At 47.1% G+C, this 19,608-nt stretch overlaps 1 protein-coding gene across 2 annotated transcripts in view; it reads left to right on the top strand.

Annotated features, from left to right (window-relative positions):
* The window catches only part of LOC138638471 (glypican-5-like), a 494,253-nt gene that overhangs the window by 208,639 nt on the left and 266,006 nt on the right, over positions 1–19,608 (top strand). The gene's annotated exons all lie outside the window — the stretch shown is intronic.

Raw genomic sequence — 19,608 nt, 5'->3', positions numbered from 1 at the left:
GCTCCTTCCAGTCAAGGGAGTGGTGCTGCAGGAGGACTAGTGACAGTCTTCTTGCCGTAAGCCCACTCAACTCTAATTGACATCCCACATGGTTTGTACTGGGTGGGAGTGTGTGAGTAGTCCACTCTGCTGCACCACCCTCTTGACTGGAATGAGCAGCAGGCAGCAAGAAATGGGGTTTGTTCTTGGTGTTGACTTCTTTATTGAACTCAGTGGGGAAATTTGGAAGACATGTACAAATGACCTACCATATAAATTCTGTGGGTTAAAGTTTTTCCTTATGGAGAAAACCAGGATTGCATAGCAAGACTTATAGGCCATGCAAACGTCTCACCCAGCCAACCGGTTTTCTTGCTTTGGACATATGAGGGGCAAAAACTGTGTCAGCAAATGGAGTTTCTGGTTTGGTTTCCTGTTCTAAGACAAGGGTTGATTTTGAGTTTTGGCATTGGTACTAGTGTTGAGCGAACATGCTCGGATAAGGTGTTATCGAATATTGTTCGACAGCCGCAACACATGCAGGGATTTCCTGTTTGTTAGGTAATCCCTGCATGTGTTGTGACTGTCGAACAGCAGCAAGACATGCAGCCGAGGGGACTCGAACATAGTTTTCGACTACACCGAAGACACGCAACATATATCTCAACACTAATTGCTACCTCTAATAGGAACTATAGTTCCTTTCCTCTCTGACGGAGCTATTTACAACATAAACTAACAAACTGCAGATTAAGATCTACACCAGAGGTTGAATTTCATGCTGACTCCATCCAGATTTTTTCCACAGGGTGTAAATAGGATTTGGGAAAATCTCCTGCACTTTACTTGCTACTGTAATTCACTACATGTTTTCTGCCCTGAAAATCCGAATGGAAAGAAAATGTGCAGCATATTGGCAGCATGGGAACACGCCGAGCTCCATGTACCGGAGTCTCAATACCAATTATACTCAGATGATTTTTTATATGCTCACTTGACCCCAGCCTTAGGCTACGGTCACACTATTAGAATTTGGTCAGTATTTTACCTCAGTATTTGTAAGTGAGAAACAATCAGAGGAAAAGTATAATATAAACATGTCACCACTTCTGTATTTATCACCCACTCCTGGTTTTGGCCTACAAATACTGAGGTAAAATACTGACCAAATACTGATCCTTAGGCCGGAGTCACTCACGCCACCATATGGCATCCGCTTCGAAAGCATTGGACGCGATATGCTAATGACCTTCGGCTCCTGCCCTGCAGTGACCGTGAGCCAAACGTCAGCGCTCTGTGCTCTGATCCTCTCGCATGACAGGATCAGAGCACAGCTGTGGAGGAGACGGAGAAAGTAATTTCTCCATCTCCTCTGTTGCCGGCATCCGTAGCATTGCACTCGGGTGATACCTGAGTGCAGTGCGATGTTTCACTCACACTTATAGACTTATATGGGTGCGAGGGAGCTGAGTCTCGCAGCCAAACTATTGTTCTCTCATGCCGAATTGGCATGAGAAAATAACCGCAGATGTAATCTGCCCCGTAGTATTAATATTGGGCCGAGTGCTTTGTGATGTTTTATCGCATAGCACTTGGCTGTGTTATACGCTAGTCTGACTCCAGCTTTATACTGAGTGTTGTAGTCGCTTTTTTAAGGACTCATAGCATAATATATAATACTGAATTCCTTCCTTAATTTAGACTATTAAATGCTGATTGAAGTCTAAGTACTTCCACCTTCCCTGTGCCATGTTTTTATCAGAGCTGCTTATATAATTAATTCTGTAAGGAATGCTCAAGACCACATGTGAGAACAAAGAGAACAAAGAAAGGCTTTACTTTTATAGTTAAGAGGTTCTTATAAGCAGGCAGACGTCCTCTGTAAAGGTACCGTCACACTAAGCGATGCTGCAGCGATACCGACAACGATCCGGATCGCTGCAGCGTCGCTGTTTGGTCGCTGGAGAGCTGTCACACAGACCGCTCTCCAGCGACCAACGATGCCGGTAACCAGGGTAAACATCGGGTTACTAAGCGCAGGGCCGCGCTTAGTAACCCGATGCTTACCCTGGTTACCATCCTAAAAAGTAAAAAAACAAACGTTACATACTTACCTACCGCTGTCTGTCCTCGGCGCTCTGCTTCTCTGCTCTGGCTGTGAGCGCCGGGCAGCCAGAAAGCAGAGCGGGGACGTCACCGCTCTGCTTTCCGGCCGCTGTGCTCACAGCCAGAGCAGAGAAGCACAGCGCCGAGGACAGACAGCGGTAGGTAAGTATGTAGCGGTTGTTTTTTTTACTTTAACGATGGTAACCAGGGTAAACATCGGGTTACTAAGCGCGGCCCTGCGCTTAGTTACCCGATGTTTACCCTGGTTACCAGCGAAGACATCGCTGAATCGGTGTCACACACGCCGATTCAGCGATGTCTACGGGGAGTCCAGCGATGAAATAAAGTTCTGGACTTTCTTCCCCGACCAGCGACAGCACAGCAGGGGCCTGATCGCTGCTGCCTGTCACACTGGACGATATCGCTAGCGAGGATGCTGCAACGTCACGGATCGCTAGCGATATCGTCTAGTGTGACGGTACCTTTAGATTTTATTTGCAATCCAAAGTAATGCCCGATAACACATGGCTGTGAGCTGTGCAGGCGCTGAGCATGTGTCGACTTAAAGAGTAAGGCTGGTTTCACATTTGCGTTTTTTGCCGCTGCGTTTTAATGCATATAAACGCATGCGTCTTGTTTTCCTATATTTAACATTAAAAACGCATGCATTTTTTTTGTACACGTTTGGCCGCGTTTGACGACGCATGCGTCGTTTGGATGATTGCGTTTTGGTGCGGAAATGCAACATGTAGTAATTTCTAGAGGCTTTTTTTGCCGCAAAAAAACGCATGCGTTCGATTGCATCAAAAAAACGTACTGCCGTCTATGTAAACGCATGCGTTCTTCAGCACATGCGTTTGGTTGCGTTTTTGAACGCATGCGTTTCAATAGAGAAAAACAAGTCTAGACACTGATAAGCCACCCCCCACCATCAAGGTGATAAAGGGATCCAAACCCTAACCCTAGCCCTAACCCTATCCCTAACCCTAACCCTAACCCTAATGGGAAAATGGAAATAAATACATTTTTTTAATTTTTTTATTTTTTCCGTAACTAAAGTTGATGAAGGGGGTTTGATTTCTATTTATTAGGGGTTTTCTAGTGGATTTTTATGATTGGCAGCTGCCACACACTGAAAGACGCTTTTTATTCCGATTTTTCTGAAGCAGAATGAACAAAAACCAGCTTGTGAAATTTCTCATCATGCGTACCAAAAGCGCAAATGCAGGAAAAAACGCATGTAAACGCGTACAAACGCTGCATTTTTTTAACCGAATGCGACAACGCATGCGTCTAAAAAACGCAGCGTTTGCACGCGTTTACATGCATTTTTTTCACCACTTGCGAATGCGTTTAAAACGCTGCGTTTTTAAACGCAAATGTGAAACCAGCCTAACTGTTGTTGTTTTTTTCATTTTTCTTTTATCAAAGAAATCTGCTTCTTTCATTCTCGAAATTCTCAATTCATAGGTAAAATCTGTCTTCGGTGAATACAGACGCCCCCATTACTGGGTAGGAGAAGGCAGTTGGTGCTCATAAAGTTCTATGGAGATCTTGCAGTAGAATCTCTGTGTCTCCCTCTAGCTCCTCCTTCTTCCTCATCCTCTCCACAGAATTTTAAAAGCTCCAACTGCTTTCTCCTATCTCAGTAATGGGTAGATCAGTCTTCACTGAAAACAGATTTTACCCTTGAATTGAGAGTGGAAGATCAGTCCAGGAGATAAAACAAGAAAATTTATTTTCTGAGATTTATTACAAAGTTGCCTTTTTTCATGTGTGCTATGGATTTATGAAATAAAAATTTGCTTCAGAAATCATGTTGGGACTCTTCATCACAGAGCCGTACAAGAAATATCAGACAAAATATAGCAGCATAATGTGCTGACACCATCGCAGAAACCCAATAGGACACCATTATAGTCACTGGGCTCCATGGGGGTTCATATAAAGGATTTGGCTTTACTGTTAACAAGGGTTTTCCAATTTCAGGAAATAAAAAACATTTTCCCAGATGTTAAACAGTATGTAAATATGTATAAAAAGACCTTGTGGCACCCGTTTGTGTTCATCTAGTTGGTGCAGTGTCATTGATTTGGGCTGCATAGTCAGGACCGCCGTCACTGCATTACTGCCCTGACGTATGGGGCCCGGTGGGCAGAGGGGGCCCGCATTGGGCCCCATCTCATCTGCTCACCGGGCCCCCCTACAGGCGCTGCGGCACGCTATTGAGGTGCGGGCCTGCGCCCGCATGTCAATAGTTAACAGCCGCCAGCCAATCGGAGGCTCGCAGCTGACTTGAGCTGCAGCACGCACTTCGCCGGCGTCTGACGTCATCGTCAGCCGCCGGCGAGTGCACGCTTCACCTGCGTGGAGGGAGTGAGCTTCGCCCGCTGCAGGAGCACGGCCAGGTAAGAACTCGTATTTTTTTTTTTTTGAGAGCGGCGATCCAGGGGGCCCCGGGGCAGAATGCTCGACACGCTGGGGCAGAGATGCTGGACATCCTGGGGCAGAGATGCTGGACACACTGGGGCAGAAATGCTGGACACGCTGGGGCAGAAATGCTGGACACGCTGGGGCAGAAATGCTGGACACGCTGGGGCAGAAATGCTGGACACACTAGGGCAGACATGCTGGAAACACTGGGGCAGAATTGCTGGACACACTGGAGCAAGGATGTTGGACACACTGGGGCAGAAATGCTGGAGACACTGAGGGCAGAAATGCTGGAGACACTGGGGCAGAATGGAGATATGGACATGATTGAGACAGGGGGCAGAATGAAAGACATGGGGGCATGATTGGAGACACTGGGGACAGGATTGGAGACAGATCGTGCAGAATCATGGAGCAGGATGGATACGATGAAGACAGATGGCGCAGGATGGGGAGGTCATATGAGGCAGGATGGGGAGATCATATGGGGCAGGATGGGGAGATCATATGGGGCGATCATATGGGGCAGGATGGGGAGATCATATGGGGCAGGGTAGGGAGATCATATGGGACAGAATAAATACTCATGAGGGCAGGATGCGAGAACATATGGCTGGAGCCAGGAATGAGATACACGGGGGCCAGAATGGGGGATATTATTACCATATGGGCTAATTAAGGGATATTATTACTGCAATGACGTATTTATTTTATTTTTTGAGTATACTTTTTTAAATGGGGGGGCGGTCCTGTTACTATGTAGAGTGATACCATGTCGCCTTTTTTTCTTCATGTGGTGTAATGTAGAAGTTGGGAAAAATTAAGTAATGTGTTCTGCAAGCGGAGCTCGAGATAACTGTGTTATTTCCTGCAGAGATAAGTCCTGGCTGGAAGAAGTGACGGCGGTCTGTGCTGGATAAAAGTTGAAAGATGAAGGACTTTACCTAGAGACGTCACTGGTGAGTCAGTGTGTTACTTATACACTGACACTATACACTGTACACTATACACAGAGGTCCTGTGTATAATGTCTCCAGTGATCACTGTATTACCTGTACACAGACACTGCATACTAAGTACAGATCTCCTGTGTATAATGGCACTTATGGTGATGGTATTGTGTTTTTTTATTACTGATCAGTATTGTAGTATTCGGTCACTTTCTGGTGGTAATATGTGGTCTGGTCATGGTGTGGTGGTATTTGTTCCTTGTACGTGATATTATTCGGTCACTGGTGGTAATATGTGGTCTGGTCATGGTGCGGTGGTATTTGTCCATTGTATGTGCTATTTGGTCACTATGTGGTAATAATATGGTGTCTGGTCATGGTGTTGTGGTATTTGTTCCTTGTATGTGATGTTATTCGATCACTGTGGCGGTAATATGTGGTCTTGACATAGTGTAGCGGTATTTGTTCCTTGTATGTGATATTATTGGTCATTTTAAAAATTGAAAAATAAATAAAAATATACCTAAATTGAATTGCATATTTTAACAAATATTTAATAGGTTACAGAAGAGTAGAGCCCGGCCAAAAGTGTCTACCATGTTATGGTGGCGGCTTAAAAAATCTTTTGGCCAAAACAAAAGCAGCCGGCTATATGTGTGATCTGGTGATGGGAACTGTTAATGTGTGATAGATGAGAAGTGGAGTTTTTACAAGAGAGAGCGGTGGGACTGTGGACAGTTTGAGGGGTGGAGCCTGGAGGCGGGGCTGGGGTGGAGCCTGGGCGGAGTCTCAAGGGGGCCCCGAAAAATTTAACAGTATGGGGCCCTGAAATTTCTAGTGGCAGCCCTGTCATTAGTTATAATTCATGTAGATCATACAACAATCTATCCTCGTTCAGTGGCACAGGCCACAATATTACTGACCTTTTGTCAACAGAAGGTTTTCGACCACAGATCTGTAGTTGTCAATTGGATCAGTCATGTCTGCTGTTAATAAGGAGGTTTACTTCCAAAATGTGTCAGATCTTTGATGATTTGTGTTCAGTGGTTTTAGCACATATGGAATAAAGTTACAATAAACACAGAGTTTCTGAAGAAGGATAGATCCTGGCTTTTTTCTTACTGGATATCTTGGTATACCTCTTCAATTTTGTAAGCCCAGCCTAATTCTTCTCATTGATGTAATGGAAGTAGGAGGAGAAGTTAGAATAGATGAGCAAAATGATTTGACAAGTAATTAATTTATGTTGAACTTTAGGAAATGTGTTGGAATCGTCAAAAATTCCCACTGCTATTTTATATAATGTGGAAGATTACATTAGCCGCAGAAGGCTCACTTGACCCAGGATGGTTCTGCGCATGTGCGTGCGAAGTCATGGAGCACATTATGATGTTGTGGCTTTTTGTACGCTTGTACATAACCGTGCCAGGCTTCATCAGACCAATAAGTCCCTGCTCAGTGTGAGAGGCCCGTGGATTTCAGCGCTTGCGGTGGGGATCAGAAGATGTGACAAAGACTGGACTGGTGACGGTGAGAAGTAGAGGGACAGTAATGGGAGCACAAGTTGTTATTTTTTTTACATTTCTTATATATTACATTTATTATGCTTTGGGGTCTGGAGAGAATAATAAGGAGCTTGAAAGGGAATCTGTCAGCTGACTTTTGCTATGTAATCTGAGTATAGTGTAACGTGCACAGGGCGGTAGGTAGTCATGGACGAGGGGCTGCTGTATTCCCACACGTGGGCACCTCTCAAATAAATGGTGTGCCAATTCTCCTGTGCTATGCGTGTGGTGCTTAGCACTCACGTTTTGGTTGAGGGCCTCTGCTGTCTCCATTTTATTTACTTCAGGAACCGCACACATCAGGGTACACCCAATTCGTTTTATAAAAGAGAAGTTTACTTCAAGTGAATCTGTCAGCAGCATTTTGCTAAGTAAACTACAGACACTTTCAGGTTGGCAGTGCTAAAATGATACCTGGGGTGAATAAATCGGTCTTGTAGTTCTTCTGTAATCAGTGTTAGAAGTTTTCAGTTAATGAGATGCCAATTCTCCGGGGTGAGTCCTATCTGCCTGCTCTATGCCAGAGAAACCAAAGAAAGACCTGACCACAGGTCGCCCCGAAGCACAAGCAAGTTCCTCATCATAGAGTCAGACTGTTTGTGCTTCGGGCATCTGATTCCTGACTACGTAAGAATGACAAGATGGATTTCTTCACCCCAGGCATCATTTTAATCAGTATAATGGTGCCAACTTGACAGTGTTTGTCCATTTTCATCATATTGAAACATGCTGTAATGGGCACAAACTTTTCTGTTCTCAAGGTCCATAGCACAGCACATTTTTATATCCGCTGTTCGCTCGCCCTGAGTTGTCCCTTTCTTCACTGGCATCTCTTACCCCTGGGATACTCCATCCGGTCTTGCAGCTTCCATGAGTCCTGTCCCAACTCCTGTATTCAGTTCCCCATCCGGCTTTCTCTTATAGCAAGATAATGAGGCACGCTTTTCAGTAGCTCCGATGGTCTGTAGGCTCCAGATGTTCCAGGAATGTCCACTGAAGTTTGTGGCTGATGTTCTCACGCTGCTAAACAGCCCATGCCCTTCGTGCCCTCCAGCCCTCTGGCCTCGAATTTCTGCTATCTCACTTCTCAATCTAATTTCTTATCCTCACTAAGGAAGTGCTCTCTAACTAACCCTGTCTCCTCCCATATTGGGGCTATTCCCAAACATTTAACTGTTTCTATCCTGTTCATCTTACTTCCTACTTCCTGTATCTAATGTGCCCACAACTGCATCTTTCCCATTTGTAACATACAGTACACCAGAGGGGGGGCTGTAATGGGCGCAGCTTGATGGAAGCCCCCACATGACTGCGTTGCCGAGAGGAGGGGTTTGGAGTTTTTGAATGAAAACAGGGATCGTAAGGGGATTGGTGGGAATTTTGAATAGGGGGTGTTCTTAGTGGAGCAAGGAGGCGGGGGCTGGAATAAGTGCGGGAAGGATCACTTGTGCGGTGAATCACGAGGAGAGAAGACCTGTCACAGCTACTCACCAAGTCCTCCATAGACAGCCTCGTGGAGCAGCTGCGCAGGGAATCCAGGTCCAGGAGCGACGGATGGCTGGAGGAGCAGCTCACCAGGCTGCTGGGCGACAGCGGGAGCTGGGGCAGCAGGACCAGGAGGACGCGGCCCCCAGAGAGGTTGTCCCCGGAGATTACACCGCGCAGCAGGTGCAGGCCGCGGAGCCCCTGCGGGAGCTGTGAGACGCGGCGCGACCATCCCGCCCACTCCCCCCTCCGGCAGGATTCCACCTAGCGGCTCTGCCGGCGCGAGGCGGCGGCGGGGAGCGGGGACCAGTCAGGCACGGCCCGAGGCCAGGGCCGCAACGGAAGCCAGGGCCGCACCGGAAGTGCGGCCTAGTCCAGGGAGCAGAGGAAGTGTGGCGCCCTCTAGTGGCGCTAGGAACAGCCGGAGCACAGCGCGGGCAGCGGCGGCAATAGCGGCAGGCTCACCTCCCCCAGGTGGGCCTGGCAGAGGCACCGGATGGCAGAGCAGGGCGACAGGCAGGCTGGCATCGGCGGTTCAGCTGGGCCCGGGACGCGGAGGTCGTGTGGCAGGTGCCGGTCGGGCCAGTATTGCAGGAGGCCGAAGTGGAATACAAACAGCCGTCAGGTCACGATCCGCCAGGAGGTCCAGCGACAGGGGCATTTCGCCAGTCTCGGTCCCACCGGGTGACGTGGAGGCCAGGGGCGCGGGCCTGGGGCACCTCAGCGGTAGCGATGACCCTGGATCTGGGAGCGAGCATCCAGACGATGGCGAGCAGCGGGATTCCGGAGACACGGCTGGTGGGGACACAGCACCTGCGCAGCCTCGTGAGTATATGTCTATTCCTCTTTCGGTGCCGGGTACGGTGGGGTTAGTGGAAGGGGTAGGGGAGGCTGGTTCAAGGTTTCCTGGCGTTATAGAGCTTTTGGCGGGTATGTCGCATATTTTGAGGAGATTGGACGCGGGTGCAGCAGGCAGCGTGGGAGGGTCACCCGCGGGGGCTTGGTTGGTGGATTCTGGTAACGCAGACGGGGGGGGCCCTGGCGAGTTAGCGAGGTCTGGGGCTGCCACGTCGGCTCAGGCAGCTGGGGTGTCAGTGTCGGTTCAAACGGAGATGGGCAAGAAGGATGAGGTAAAATTAGACGATCGGGCAAAAGGGGAAGTTTATGTGTGTTTTGAGGGTCCCCTCAGTGCCCATCTAAAGAAGGAGGTGAAGGAGAAGATTTGGAAGGACGAATTTGTGGAGATTTTCTCCCTCCTCCCTTTGGAAAAATTTAATTTGGACAAAGGGAAGAAAGATGATAGCAAAAAGGAGGAAGAAAAAAGGCGTTGGCGCTTGATTCCGCAAACGTTTGTAAATTGGCAACAGGCTTTTGCTATCTTAGCCAGTGTGATAGGAGAAAAATTCCCGGAAAATTGCTCGGGTCTTTTCTGTTATTTTGATTCTATTGGGGAGGCACATCGTACGTATGGGGGCCAGGCTTGGCTGCGTTACAATGAGCAATTTAGGCAGCGGAAGGCGGTTAGGCCCGAGATAAAATGGGATCAAAAGGACATTGGATTGTGGTTGAAGGTGATGGCCCCTGTGCGGTACGGGCAGTCCTTTCAAGGGGGTGGGGGGGGTAGTAGTAGTCAGCAGTCAGGACAAGGGGGAGGTGGAGGACAGGGATCACAGGGGGCGAAAGAAAAACCAGGCACGTGCTGGCAGTTCAATAACGGCCAGTGCAAGTATGGCAATACCTGCAAGTTCAAGCACGTATGCTCCCATTGTAGCGGAGCCTCACACGGGGCTTCAAAATGTTTCAAAAAAGCAAGGGGCAAGCCAGCGGTGGGTAGCGGTCATGGGGGTGACGTCGGTGAGGCTTCAAAAGATGGCCCCTTATCTAAGTAGATATCTGGACCGGTTGAAGGCGGTGGTTATTAGGGACGGTTTTGCTGAAAGTTTTAGGATTCCTCGCCCGAATCATGTGGTCCGCTTTTCTACAAAAAATCTGAGGACAGCAAGTTTGCATGCGGATGTTTTTTAGCAAAAGAGGTGGAGTTGGGGAGAATGGCGGGGCCGTTTAGTTCGCTGCCTATGGAAGGGGTGATTGTTTCTCCATTGGGGGTGGTGCCCAAGAAGGAGCCGAATAAGTTTTGTTTAATTCAGCATCTGTCGTCCCGAAAGGTTGTTCGGTTAACGATGGCATTGTGGAGGAATTATGCTTGGTTGTATACATGCCGTTCGACGCGGCAGTGCAGTGGGTTCGTATGTACGGAGCGGGAGCCTTGATGGCAAAGACAGACATCGAGTCTGCCTTTCGGTTTCTGCCGGTGCATCCGGAGAGCATTCCGTTACTAGGTTGTTGTTGGAAAGGAGGTTTTTATTTGGACAGGTGTTTGCCGATGGGCTGTTCGATTTCTTGTACGTTGTTTGAAACTTTCAGTACTTTTCTGGAATGGGTTGTTAGAGACGTTTCTGATGTTCCTTCGGTCATTCATTACTTGGATGATTTTTTGTTTGTGGATCCCCCGGACTCTGCGGTGTGCGGCAATTTATTGGCCACCATGGAATGGGTGGCTGGGCATTTCGGGGTCCCTTTGGTGCAGGAGAAAACAGAGGGCCCCTGTACGGTTTTAAGTTTTCTCGGAATTCTTATCGATTCAAGAAAGATGGAGTGCAGGTTGCCCGATGACAAATTGTTGTTGCTGAAGCAGGAGGTGTCCAGAATCGGAAAATTGAGGAAAGTGACGTTGAAGGAGTTGCAGTCGTTGCTGGGTCGCCTGAATTTTGCGTGCCGTATCATGCCTATGGGCCGGATTTTTTGCCGCAGGTTGTCCAGGGCTACGGCGGGAGTCTGTGCAGCTCATCATTTCATACGCTTGAGCAGGGAGCACAGGGATGATTTGTTGGTTTGGCAGCATTTCCTGGAGAATTGTAATGGCAGGGCATTGATACCACAGGAGGTTTTGAATGCCTTTGATTGTGAAATTTATACGGACGCAGTGGGAGGAGCCGGTTATGGGGCCTACTGCGGAGACAAATGGAGTGTCGGAGTGTGGCTGGAAGAGTGGCGACGAAACGGGCTTACCAAAAATTTGGCGTTGTTGGAGTTGTTCCCAATTGTGGTGGCAGCGTTTATTTGGGGCAACATTTTTAAGGATCGCCGGGTACGCTTTCATTGCGATAACTTGAGCGTGGTGTCAGTTATCAACAGTTTATCTTCTTCTTCTCCCCCTGTGATCAGGTTGGTTAGAGAATTGGTGTTGAGGTGTTTGGAATTGAATTCGTGGATTTCGGCGGTGCACGTGCCAGGTGTCCAAAACACTATAGCCGATGCTTTATCTCGTTTGCAGTGGGATCGATTCCGGGAACTGGCACCAGATTCGGAACCGACAGGAGCGGGATGTCCTTCGCATCTGTGGCAGATTGTTGCGGACGGGGAGGTCGGTTGATACAGGCCTCACTGTCGAGCCGGACATGGTCGGATTATGAAGCTGCATGGGAGATGTGGGAAGGTTGGTTGGTCCAATGCAGCCCAGTTGAGTTTGATGGCGATAGGACTATGGCTTTGCTGGCATTGATGGGTAAGGCGGCCGAATGGGGATGGTCCGTGTCGAGGTTAAATAAAGTTATTGCGGGTCTGGCCTTCGGTTTTCGTTTGCAAGGTTCAGCTGATGTGACAAAAGATTTTTTGATAAGGCAGGCTTTGAAGGGTTTCAGGAAAGGCAATGTGTCTTTTGATAAGCGCAGGCCGATTTCGTTGGGGATGCTGGAACGGCTCGGGGAGGCTTTGGGCGGTATTTGTAGTTCTCAGTTTGAGGTCTTATTGTTTCGGTTAGCTTTTTCTTTAGCGTTCTTTGGGGCTTTGCCCTTGGGGGAGCTGGTGTCCCCGAATAAAGATAAGGCGGGTGGTCTGTTAGCGGACGATGTTGATTTTTGGGCAGGGGGTATTGTTTTTTGGATCAGGTGTTCTAAGACTGATCAGCTCGGTAGGGGTAGGCGAGTGGTGCTGTGAAGAGTTGGCGGTAGCGGGATGTGCCCGCAGCACTGTTTGGGGGCTTATTGGGATCTGTGGCCGCTGAGGGCAGGCCCTTTGTTACGACACCAGAACGGGGAATTCTTGTCGCGCTTCCAATTTACAGCGCTATTGAAGAGGGGTTTGGGATTGCTGGGTGTTGACCCGAGGAAATTTGGGTCGCACTCGTTTCAAATTGGTGCTGCGTACGAGGCTGATGATCTGGGCTTGGGCGCGGATGTGATCAAGAGAATAGGCAGATGGAGTTCGAATCGTTATCTGTCTTATGTTAGGCATTAAGTCTGGGGGTGATGGTGGCGAGTTATGTTATGGTGTTAATCGTTGTTATGTTTATTCAGGTCGAACCTCCCTCCTGGCCTGGATTGTCGGACATTCATTTGTTCACTGGAGTGCGCTTCGGACGGATGCTAGGCCAAATGGTAGGCAATTAGGCTTTGTAGGGGATTCTGTGGTTATTAGATGGTTGGGCTTTCGGGGTATGTTATGGGGGAGGTTGTTGGCGGAAGTTGCCAATGCCGCCAGACTTGATCGACCCCCGGACATTTTGGTGGTTCATCTTGGAGGAAATGATTTGGGAATGAGGCCTGTGAGGGAATTGATTCGAGACATCCGTTTTGATTTCCTAAGGTTGTGGGTATCTTTCCCGGGTGTTTTGACGGTTTGGTCGGACATTGTGCCACGGCGGAAGTGGCGGGATGCACGTTCCCATAAAGGGATTAATAGAGCCCGGGTGAAGCTGAATAGGGCGGTGGTGAGTTTTGTGTCTCGGAACGGGGGTATTGCCGTGAGACATTTGGAGCTGGAGGCTGGGGTTGGCAACTATTGGAGTTATGATGGAGTGCACCTTAATGATGTTGGTATGGACTTATGGGCGCTCGGTCTACAGGAAGGATTGGAAAGAGCTTTGGTGGTGGTGGGGCACTCACGAGCCTGAGGTGGTCAGTGCTGTTCGTGTGTGGCGAGGGGTGGGGTTCTTGGAGTTGGTGATGACGTTTTATGGGGTTGATCTGGATTTTGTTTACGGGCTCTGGACGGGGAGTTTACCTCGGGAGCTTTGGGGTTTGGTTTGCCCGAAATGGGTTACATGGTGCCCTTGAGCTGGTGGTTACGGCTGAGGGTAAAGAAGTGTTTGGTTTTTCAAGTTTGGTGGTGGCTTTATGCCTATTTTTGAGCCAGATTTCTTAGCCCCAAGAACCCTCCCCTCTAGGTTTTTACATATGGTATACATGTTGTTATTCATGTTATTGTTTGTTTTAATAAAATGGCCACTGTGGCCAAATTATCCAAAGAAATTTACGTGTTGTGTTTTAATTTTAATATTTAGCAGGAGGAGTGGAGAATGATGTCCTGGGTATGGGGGGTTAGGAAGATTGGGTACGGAGAAGACCCAGTCTTGGCGATACGCGGTCAAGAGGGGGGGCTGTAATGGGCGCAGCTTGATGGAAGCCCCCACATGACTGCGTTGCCGAGAGGAGGGATTTGGTGTTTTTGAATGAAAACAGGGATCGTAAGGGGATTGGTGGGAATTTTGAATAGGGGGTGTTCTTAGTGGAGCAGGGAGGCGGGGGCTGGAATAAGTGCGGGAAGGATCATTTATGTGGTGAATCACGAGGAGAGAAGCCCACCCTCCCTCCCTTTTTTCGTATCAGTTTGAGTGAACAGTTCTTTGATGGGGGTAGCCAGGGAGTGGGTTTTTTTTTTTTCGGTTTAAGTCAGTTCGATTTCGGAGGGGAGTTTTCGTTAACAATGTCACAGTGGCAGGTTGGCGGGGGGTGGGGTTCTTGGAGTTGGTGATGACGTTTTATGGGGTTGATCTGGCTTCTGTTTACGGGCTCTGGACGGGGAGTTTACCTCGGGAGCTTTGGGGTTTGGTTTGCCCGAAATGGGTTACATGGTGCCCTTGAGCTGGTGGTTACCGCTGAGGGTAAAGAAGTGTTTGGTTTTTCAAGTTTGGTGGTGGCTTTATGCCTATTTTTGAGCCAGATTTCTTAGCCCCAAGAACCCTCCCCTCTAGGTTTTTACATATGGTATACATGTTGTTATTCATGTTATTGTTTGTTTTAATAAAATGGCCACTGTGGCCAAATTATCCAAAGAAATTTACGTGTTGTGTCTTAATTTTAATATTTAGCAGAAGGAGTGGAGAATGATGTCCTGGGTATGGGGGGTTAGGAAGATTGGGTACGGAGAAGACCCAGTCTTGGCGATACGCGGTCATGATGCTTTAGGCTTCTTTCAAACTTCTGTTTTTACAATCTGCACAGGATCTGTCAAAATGTTGAAATGACGGATTGTAAAAAACGGGTGCACTGGGCCCGTTTTTCTGACGGACTCGTCGAGGATGTGTGCACCTGTTGTGCATGCGTCTTCACAGCGGTTTTCCGCTGTGAAAATGCATACACAACACAACCCAGGTTAAAAAAAAAAAATCGCAATATTCTTACCTTCCAGCATCCAGTACAGCATTACCGATGCTCGCGATGCTCCCGGCAGCTGGCGTTCCCAGTAATGCCTTGCGTGCAATGACCTCTGATGACGTGCGGTCTTGCGAGACCGCGACGTCATCGGGTCATTTCAGCATCAATAGGCAGCAGCATCAATAGTAAAAAGAGAGAGAGAGAGAGCAGGAGAGAATTTTCCTGACGGGAAATTCTTCCACGCATGCTCAGTTTGAAAAGACGGCATCCGTCGCTGGATTCCTGCTTTTCACAGTCAGCGACGTCGCCGAGCGATTTTCCGACGTGCAGAAAAAACGTTCCTCTGAACGTTTTATCCGCCCGACTGACAGCAATTTTCCGACGGATCCAGTGCACGACGGATGAAATGGATGGCCATCCATCACAATCTGTCACTAATACAAATCTATGGGAAAAAACAGGATCCAGCAGAAAAATTTGCTGGATCCTGTTTTTTCAAAAATCAACGGATTTCGACGGGAGCTCAAAGATGGAAGTGTGAAAGAGGCATTAGCTATACCTATCTCCTATACTTAATCCTTTATTTTCACTATATGTGACATACAGTGGGGCAAAAAAGTATTTAGTCAGTCAGCAATAGTGCAAGTTCCACCACTTAAAAAGATGAGAGGCGTCTGTAATTTACATCATAGGTAGACCCCAACTATGGGAGACAAACTGAGAAAAAAAATACAGAAAATCACATTGTCTGTTTTTTTAACATTTTATTTGCATATTATGGTGGAAAATAAGTATTTGGTCAGAAACAAAATTTCATCTCAATACTTTGTAATATATCCTTTGTTGGCAATGACAGAGGTCAAACGTTTTCTGTAAGTCTTCACAAGGTTGCCACACACTGTTGTTGGTATGTTGGCCCATTCCTCCATGCAGATCTCCTCTAGAGCAGTGATGTTTTTGGCTTTTCGCTTGGCAACACGGACTTTCAACTCCCTCCAAAGGTTTTCTATAGGGTTGAGATCTGGAGACTGGCTAGGCCACTCCAGGACCTTGAAATGCTTCTTACGAAGCCACTCCTTCGTTGCCCTTGCGGTGTGCTTTGGATCATTGTCATGTTGAAAGATCCAGCCACGTTTCATCTTCAATGCCCTTGCTGATGGAAGGAGGTTTGCACTCAAAATCTCACGATACATGGCCCCATTCATTCTTTCATGTACCCGGATCAGTCGTCCTGGCCCCTTTGCAGAGAAACAGCCCCAAAGCATGATGTTTCCACCACCATGCTTTACAGTAGGTATGGTGTTTGATGGATGCAACTCAGTATTCTTTTTCCTCCAAACACGACAAGTTGTGTTTCTACCAAACAGTTCCAGTTTGGTTTCATCAGACCATAGGACATTCTCCCAAAACTCCTCTGGATCATCCAAATGCTCTCTAGCAAACTTCAGACGGGCCCGGACATGTACTGGCTTAAGCAGTGGGACACGTCTGGCACTGCAGGATCTGAGTCCATGGTGGCGTAGTGTGTTACTTATGGTAGGCCTTGTTACATTGGTCCCAGCTCTCTGCAGTTCATTCACTAGGTCCCCCCGCGTGGTTCTGGGATTGTTGCTCACCGTTCTTGTGATCATTCTGACCCCACGGGGTGGGATTTTGCGTGGAGCCCCAGATCGAGGGAGATTATCAGTGGTCTTGTATGTCTTCCATTTTCTAATTATTGCTCCCACTGTTGATTTCTTCACTCCAAGCTGGTTGGCTATTGCAGGTTCAGTCTTCCCAGCCTGGTGCAGGGCTACAATTTTATTTCTGGTGTCCTTTGACAGCTCTTTGGTCTTCACCATAGTGGAGTTTGGAGTCAGACTGTTTGAGGGTGTGCACAGGTGTCTTTTTATACTGATAACAAGTTTAAACAGGTGCCATTACTACAGGTAATGAGTGGAGGAAAGAGGAGACTCTTAAAGAAGAAGTTACAGGTCTGTGAGAGCCAGAAATCTTGATTGTTTGTTTCTGACCAAATACTTATTTTCCACCATAATATGCAAATAAAATGTTAAAAAAACAGACAATGTGATTTTCTGGATTTTTTTTCTCAGTTTGTCTCCCATAGTTGAGGTCTACCTATGATGTAAATTACAGACGCCTCTCATCTTTTTAAGTGGTGGAACTTGCACTATTGCTGACTGACTAAATACTTTTTTGCCCCACTGTATAAGGAACATTATGCATTCATCACATTACAGTACATTAACTTCACACCTTAGTGCCTATAAGGTTCTATGCACAAGAAAACCACATTACTCATACAATACAATTCACGAATGTTATCTTCAGGGGGAGAGGCACATAATCGTCCCTGTCACACCCTTACAACAGCATGAGGTAGGGGTTAAACACATAATTCAAGGATGTGTCACGTATCAGGCTGTGTGCTGTTGTTGACATACACTGAAGATTTTATCACCAGGACATTATCATTGCTGTGAGTGTGTACTTGCAAGTCCGACTCCGCCTCCTCCTCTGATAAGCATCTCACTGTTCGTAGACAATGTTCACAGAAAACTGTGGTGTGGGTGGGGGCAGCTTTCTCAACTCTGCCACATTGTACATCAAAATGCTTAATGAAAAGAGTAAAAAAAACGCTCCCTCAGGCTCTAGGCATGTTGAAGCACAGAATCCAAGGGAACACTTGTAGATAGAATGTAAAGTAAATCAAGCTTCTTGAATTTGCAAAAATTCATTACAAAAATGGATATAAAAATTGAAAGCACCAAAACCACAGCAACAATGGACGCCTCACAGCACCAACACCAGGCAATAACAGTTAGGTCCCACTGAGAAATTAATCTTCACGTGGCAGTGGGCTTCATACAGTCTGATCAGAATGTTACACTAAGAACTTCATGTTCAGTTATGTATATTTTGGCCTACCGGCATTAGATCAATGGAGGTGCTGTCCATTCTCTTTTTTTAGTATAAGAACAAACAGAAGCACACGAGAGTAATATAGCAAAATGGCATTACAACTGAGCCACGTGAATTCAGGACTTCAGGATAAATGGGACAGTTGATCTAATACATCCCTAAAAGCCTTGAGGAAACCAGATGTTCTTTGTACAAGTGGTTGTAATAAAGAATCCAACCATTCTCCCAAATGTTTGGTTACCGAGCCGATACCAGAGACTATGCGACTCATTGGGGGGGATTGGTAGCTTTGTGCTTTGTGTACTTTTGGAAGACCATGTAGAAGGAGCACTGTAGGATATACAATTAAATAATCCTTTTGTTTTTCAGTTATAACCCTCAATGTAAAACCCTCATTAATAGAGATGGGTGAACCTGAACAGTGAAGTTTGGTGTCCGTACCGAGCACCTAACGTCCATGCACGGACCCCTAACACAGACTTCTCCAGGAACTATGTGTTATTGTTCGGGTTCAGCACCCCGAACATCATCTGTTTCCAATGCTGTCATCTGTGTGATAGCGCAAGTGACAACGCTGGCTCTGAACGGTGGTAACTTAGTTTCCGCCGGTCAGAGAGCTGTCAGAGGAAAAAAAAGCACAGCCACAATAAAATCCTTTAGATGAAATATTGACGTAGACTCCTTTATTTGAAATAAAAATAAAAAAGAACAGTTATTCTCCCATTTACTCCTAAACCATTGAAGCCCATGTTACCTGTAAAAGACAGAAAATAATTATAGAGCCATAATACCCACCATTGCACCTTATCTACTGATGCCCATGTTCCCTGTAAAAGAAGAAAAATAATAAACAAACGTATCTCACCTGTCTGACGTGAAGATAACCCATATCGGTCCTGTGAAGATTTGGATGATTTGGATACCAGTCACAACAGTGATGCAATCGCTATACATGCCAGCTGGCTAACTCTGAGACAGTGTGACTGCTCCTGCAGTGTGTACTGCTGAACTACCATGAAAAGGGTCACCGGGGGGCAATATCCATGGCCCCTTACCCGTCTGAGAATACCAGCCCCCAGCTGTCTGCTTTAGCTTGGCTAGTTATCAAAAATGTGGGGGACCTCACGCCGTTTTTTAAAATTATTTATTTTTATTCATTTAAAAAAAAATTGCGTGGAACCCATCTATTCTTGATAACCAGCCATGATAAAGCTCACAGCTGAGGGTTGTGGCCCACAGCTGTTGGTTTTGCCTGCATTGCTTATCAAAAATAGAAGCAACCCCATGTCATTTTTTTAAATTATTTATTTATAGCACAAGTGTCAGCTGATAAATAGTTCCAAAAGCGGCGCCTGCTCTCGCTGTTACCAGCGGCAGCAGGCGTATGATGAAGAGAGTAGTACTCTGTAATCAGACAACACCTGTGACTAGCGGTAACCTTTTACCACGGGTCACAGCTGCTGGCTCATGTTGTCACCTGACAGCATGAGAACCACAACTCTCTGAACGGATGTAATGATCTTACCGCCGATCAGAGCCTGTGTTTGCTGACTGTCACGCAGATGACAGCATGGCAAATGGATCAACGGACCTCCCATTCATGTGAATGGGGTCCAGGTTTGGGTTCAGGTTCAGATACCTTTTTGTTACTCGAACCAAACTATATTTAGATGTTCAGCAGAACGCATCGGAACGGAACTTCCACGGGTTCGCCCATCACTACTCATTAATGAT

This window comes from Ranitomeya imitator, chromosome 5, assembly GCF_032444005.1.
Source record: "Ranitomeya imitator isolate aRanImi1 chromosome 5, aRanImi1.pri, whole genome shotgun sequence".
NCBI classification, from domain to species: domain Eukaryota; kingdom Metazoa; phylum Chordata; class Amphibia; order Anura; family Dendrobatidae; genus Ranitomeya; species Ranitomeya imitator.
Note: the sequence above shows the minus strand (reverse complement) of the source record. Positions and strands in the feature narration are given on the sequence as shown.